We start from the raw sequence: 6,634 nt of genomic DNA on the forward strand, positions 1-6,634 counted from the left end.
TTTTTTATGAATTTTTTTTTATGAAAACTGATAACTGAATAGTTTGTTCTAAAGCTTATTTTCACCTATTGGGAGTTGTAAAAACGAGCCAATTTTATTGCCAGAAATTATCAAACGCATTTTTATTTTTTGTCTTTAAAAAATCATTCAAACGGCAACTTTCAAAATATTCAAACATTTTTTTTTTTTAATATCACAATTCATTGTTACGCGTTTTAATGTAGAAAATCATCTAAGTTAATTTTATTATTCATTAAAAAAAATTAAAAACGAATTAAAAAAAATTCCATTTGTCAGAAGTGGGATTCGAACCCACGCCTACAGAGTAGACTGCGACCTGAACGCAGCGCCTTAGACCACTCGGCCATCCTGACTTATATCAGCTGGTGTCAATTGCACCATTTGAGCATTCACACACCTCATTTTGGTTATTCACCACGTTTTTCTTTGTTTGTGTTGTACATACAGGGCGCATGCTACGCTCTTGCCAACCAAGCAGTGTTGCCAGGTTACAGATTTGGTCATCATTTTGAAGATTTTTTACGGCCATGACGATTTAACGATTTTTTTTTGTGCCCCAATGACTATTTTCTTTATGTGCAAATTTGGTTGGTTGGTCCTCAACTTTGAAGATAGTTACACTCACAACTAAAAATTGCCCTGTAAACACATGTTTACCATATCTGCGAATACATAATTGTCGTATTCAATTAACAGTAGTTGTCAATAAGTAGTTTTTTTCTTTGTTTCATCACTATTTGTTTCGTTTTTAAGGCCAAATTCGTAGTTTTTGCGTTGTGTACTGATACATATTTTATTGAGCGAAGGAAATTATGAATAAGTTATTTAGCGAAACTTGTAAGTATGAAAAGTGTTAAATGCACATGGTAAAATTGCAGTTGGCAAATTGTAATTGATGTTCTCTATACCTCAGCTGTCGAGCCAGAAGATGCTGCTTTGCCAGAAAACTAAACTCTTGAGGGAATTTTGTTCACACTGGAGTTATTAAAAGTTTTAGAGTTTTATCCAAACACCGAAATACTTAAACGTTTCAAGAATGAAATGTAGCATTAAAAATTGTACCTGATTAAAGCTTAGTATACAGTTCTTAAGAAAATTGAAACATTCATATAAAATCATACTCAAGAAATGAAAAGGAAATGTTCTTCTATAACAATTTCTTAAATCAGTTTGACGATCTCAAGAATAAAAACAAGCTCGTATATTCCGTTCTTCAAGAAAATTTACACCAACAGCAAAGTTTTTTTCCAAGCAACAAAAATAATGAAACAAATTCTTGTGATTTTTGTAGAAAGCTGTTAAACATAATTTGTACTATAGAAAAACTTTGTGACAAAAACATATATTATACTACTTATCCAAAGTTTCACTAATCAATTTAAAATTTATCAGACTGTTAAAATTTAAAATGTTTAATTTTCCGAACAAAATTGTGTGATTTAAATTTTAAAAGGCTGATAAATTTAAAATTGGTTTGTGCAGCCGAGCATTAATGATCTAAAAATGAAGATGAAAATGCGATTTTATTGCAATTAAAAATATTTTTGTTAAAAGTAATGTGGTTTTATTTATTATGTATATCAATCAGAAAAAAACCAAAAGAGCTTTCGGATTCTGTTTATTTAAATTTTTGTATATGTTCACGAATTTTACTTGCAAATGACGATGTTTGAAAATCAAATTGACGATTTCTCACTTCAGTGACCTGGCAACACTGCAACCAAGTCGCTACGATTTGTTATGAGCGTTACGCTCTCTGCTGTTGCAAATATAGAAATACAATTTTTGAAAAAAGTATTAATAGATGTACGATGTGATACTATGACGTTACACGACGTTACTATGTGCATATAAATATTAGGCGCTAAACATCAAAAGCAACAAAAATGAAAAGGGGCGTTCATTGGTGCGTTTTACGTCAAACATTGAATTAATGAGCTTTAAAAATACATAGTTTGTTTGCAAGGGTATAAAACATTTTTAAATTTTTATTTATAAAGAAAATTTTTATAATTTGCAAAAAACAACTGTTCTTACAACAACAAAAGCTCTTAATTCGCCCAATATATTGGACGCTGGTACTGAAAAGGTTAACTTTGTCGGTTTTAACCTCTATTTAGGTGTAGCAAGCAAGTCAAATGCATATGTAGTTAGTCGTTCCATAGATCCCAGTGGCACCGTCCCGTGTTGAAACCACAGATTGGCCAAGCCAATGACATCTAATTGAGGCCATACGAAGTATTTTATCATATCACGACAATGTTCACCGTTCACCAAAACAGCGTTGCCAGCATCATTTTCGAAGGAGTAAGTACGGTCCGATGAATCTGTCAGCCCCAAACAGTGTGATCGTTTGACACATTTACCAGGATTTTCCAAAAAAAAAAACTTCGGGCTAAAATTAGCAACTTCTGACAAAGAGAGGGCCTTATTTACTCTCTTTTCCTCGATTTCCAGTAACATGTAGTAAACTTTGACTATTTCTAACCAGTAGTTCGGACACGTAAAGGATCGCAACTATTATAATTGTTAAAGTTTGTATGTTTGTCACTTAATCACGCGAAAACGACTTAACGGATTTGCATGAAATTTTGCACACAGATAGTTTATGACTTTGACTACTTTTCTTAAAAGGGTTGCTACCTCCTAACTTAAACTAATAAGTTCAATCAAATATTACAAGACAAGTATCAAACGAAAAAGAGTTTAAGCGAACTTAATTTCGAAAATATTTTTGAGGAGGGTTACCACCCGTTTGGAAACGAAATTTTGCACATAGATACATAGTTTATGACCTGGTTTGAAAAATAGGAAAAATTGTATATGTATATGGTAGAATTTGTCTGGNTACAAATAATGATTCTGTGGTAATTCATTCTCTTCACTAGAAGCAGAAGATTGGTTTAGTGGCTTCTTTCCCTCCCCACTCAAGGAAGCCACTATTCGGGTTTCTTCTGAAATTAAACAATAATAATAATAGATTGGTGCTTACACATATATTAGTGTGTGGCCCAGCTTCTCCTCCTATTTGTGGCGTCCCAGACCTCATAAATTTTGCAGAACTGGTTTAGCAATGCAAGTCATGACTTAACTATGTTGGCAAGCATAAACTAGGTATCGACCATATGCCAAATCTCGGAAAGACCAGAAAGAGGAGGAGGTCTTATCGAGCGTATTGTGTGTGGCTTTAGACTTGGTAAGGCAGCTATCGGAATATTCGAGAGAAAGATTCCGGCAAAGATTTTCGGACCTTACGCTGTGGCCATGGCGGATGGCGGTAACAAACACCGCAGATGATCGAACTATGGAGTTCTACGAGCTTTACAATAAATTAAAATACAGGTGGACCACTGGCTCGGTCACGTCGTATGAATGGTCACAAATGCTCCAGGCCTGAAAGCAGTCAATGCGGTGCCCGCTGTTGGTAGCAGTGGAAAAGACAGGCCTGCGCGGCATGGAAAGTCCTGGTTTCAATTGGCATTTCCAATTGGCGTCAGCTGGAACGGCAGAGAAACGACTGGCGTGGTTTATTGATTGCAGCGCCAAACACGAAGAAAAGGCCGTATGTTTGTAAGCGTGCCGCTATGTAAATATGTACATTATCTATGCAGTTATGTGGCCAGACATCCATGTAGTAGTAATACCAACAAGTAATTTTTAAGCAAAAAACAAAACCGACTTCAATTCTCATATAAAAATTTAAGATTATCGTTAATTTCTTCACAATCCAATTATCGGATCTAAACAAACTTAGTATGCGACTATCCTTGAGGTACCACCTTTCCGATGAAAAAAGAGTTATCGAAATCGGTTAACGTCGTCTAAAGTTATGCGGTAACATACATAAAAACAAGCAATAATGCTTTTATAAAATTAACAGTAAATTCTTTGTTATGCTTTCCAAACTGCAATAAACATTAAAAACTGTGATAAGAAGAGTATACAGTATATTTTGCTTAGCTGCCCATCCTTGTTTGCACGAAAAACTTGTGCGCTTAACCGAAAAAAGCACTTAAGCGAATTTTCTTCACTACTTCATTGAGGAAGGTATCCGAATCCCTATGAAACCAAATAATGGAGGGGCACTTACCACGTAGAAATTACTGCAAGAGAAATTTTTTCCGAATGGTATCTAATTATCTATATAACTACATAAAATAATTGCCGTTTTCGTTGTTCTGCGAGATGAGCAAAATAAATAATAGCTTGTAAAATTAGGGTAAGTGTAGAGCCAGTGCAGGTAAACGTAATAATTTCTTTGATAATAGTTGCAAATTTTTAAGGCAGGTATCGCTAATGTGCAGGTATGTTGAATGCAAGTATCGGAACAGTTTCCTTATAAATGTTAAAAATAATGCCGCTGATGCGCATTTTGGGTAGGTATCTTAAATGTGCACTCAAGCACAAAGGCAGCAAAGCAAAATATACTGTATACATATTCACTAGTGTTTAAATTCCCATACAAGTCGTTTGAATACACAAATGTAAATAAAAGATATATGTATATACATACCCTGCAAAAAATGCGACTAATCCGGGATGACTCCGGGAGCAATCGCAAAGGAACATGCGACTAATACCATATTTGATCTCTTTATATGGAATGAACTGTTCGCTTTTGTTCGAGCATGTCCTATGAAGAGACTAATTGTTCACCTTTATACCCGAACGGGTATAAAACGCGACTATTCACTTTTAAAAAATAAAAATAAAAATTTGCGCCAGCTGAGATTCGAACCGGGGTGCTCAGTTTTGTTAGGCGAATACTCTCTCTGTGTGCCAACGCCGCACATGAAATTTCATTTACTAAGTGCGTACATATAATTAAATCGTTAATAGTACCCGTTAGAGATGAGTCGGGGACTAATTGATCTCCAATTATACCCATAAGGGATGAGTCGAGACTAATTAACCTCCATTAGTACCCGAATGAGACTAGTTGGGACTAATTAATACCCAATTGTACCCGATTGAGAGTAATCCCGGAATACTCTCTTTAGAGATTAGTCGCACAATGAATGCGTAAATGATAGGCGCATGTACATATATACACCATGATTTGAATGTGGGATGCCCTTGTTTAGGTTTACTTATTTGAGGTAAATTGTTTATGTGGAATTTGTTGAATCAAATATTTTGCTATCTACTAATTACTTAGATGCAGTAGGTTGTGCAAAACGAATATATATTTCTATGGAAAAAATTTACAATTTTTTCAATTTGATTGTTTGTTTTTGTTTTGCTATCAGTTCCCATCGAAAATTCCTTATTCTGCTTAAGTAAATACATATGTCTCTGACCCTGACATCCAAAATATTTGCAAGTTTGCATTACCATGAAATACTTAAAAAATTTCTTTCAAAAGCTAATGATTTGTTTATACGCCTCCATTTAGTTTTGTCCATTAAGTTTTTGTTTTGAAAATTATGTAGTTCAAGTTAACGCTGTAATATTCAGACTTCAGCGTCAAACCAACCCAGCGACATTGAGCTAGTGCCCCAATTTCACCGGTCATACAGTGCACACCCGGCTTTGGGCTATCAAACCGTTTTATACTTGTTTCATATTTCTTTTTTTTTTTGGTATCGCATTTTTTCATTTTATTGGTTTATTTTTCGTGCAAGCAAGTTAAGCATTACCAATGTGTGTATGTATGTATGTGCATTTGTACAAGATAATAAATATGTAATTGTCACAATAAATGTGTTTATAAACAATTTTCTGCGATAATGTTATGCTTTTTATTTTTAACCTACGGCTGTTTACGCAGCAGAATATTTACACGTGAAGCAGCTGTTTGGGTTCGTAAGCTAAATTCGCGGTTTACCCTGTGGGGAAAATCTCTGGTTCTAAACTGGTGCGCTTCTAATACATTTAGACCCCAGTACTGCTTCGCGATAAATCTCTTTTGCATGATAGCCACTGGCGAATTTATATGGCGATGTCCTAGGAAGTCTCAATTTCCCTCCGCTGCATCCCTTTATCGATAATTTCGACCCAGTTCTAATATCGACAAAGAAAATGTGGTTTCAGTTTGAAATTAAATTTGTTTGAATGCTGGTAAGAAATGTACGTTTACATACCTTTGCCTGTAGCTGAGTCCGCAGAGGTGCTTCTTGTTATTGGTTACATTCCAGAAGATCCCAAGATGTTAATATGTTAGCACAAATTTTTGTTTTGTAATACCAAACTATGAAAAAGCATCTGCGAAGTGCAGAATGGAAGCGTATTTGAACGAAAAAGCCGTGTAAAGTAAACAAGCTCCCCCTTTTTCGATAGTTCCGAACTAGTTCGTTCTGCATTCCTTTTTCTGTAGCTCCGAATCAGTTCTAAATTCATCACCTTAGATATACATAGATTTCTAATGGAGAAAGTAAAATAAAACAGTTTTTTAAAAGTACCGCATTTCGCTGATTTTGGACTGGTTGTAGTTACTATCGGACTGGTTCGTTTTTGGCGATAGAGATCTAGTACGGAACAAGAAATTTGATTCACTAGTCTGCGGTTTCCCTGCAGGGTATGTACTAGGGTATGTATGTTAGTAGTAAGTATGTTAATGTCCCGGGATCCCGGCCTTTTTTAGATCCCAAAAATCTCGGGATTCTTGGCAAAT

General features: G+C 35.1%; 1 non-coding gene across 1 annotated transcript; it reads right to left on the bottom strand.

Moving 5' to 3' along the window:
• Nucleotides 1-291: 291 nt before the first annotated feature.
• On the bottom strand, nucleotides 292-374 carry TRNAL-CAG (transfer RNA leucine (anticodon CAG)). Its single transcript has one exon. It is a non-coding gene; the product is annotated as a tRNA-Leu (tRNA).
• Nucleotides 375-6,634: the final 6,260 nt, after the last annotated feature.

Source organism: Rhagoletis zephyria, unplaced genomic scaffold (genome assembly GCF_001687245.7).
Source record: "Rhagoletis zephyria isolate East Lansing unplaced genomic scaffold, Rhagoletis_zephyria_1.1 Rzeph_scaffold_11894, whole genome shotgun sequence".
Classification (NCBI taxonomy): Eukaryota; Metazoa; Arthropoda; class Insecta; order Diptera; family Tephritidae; genus Rhagoletis; species Rhagoletis zephyria.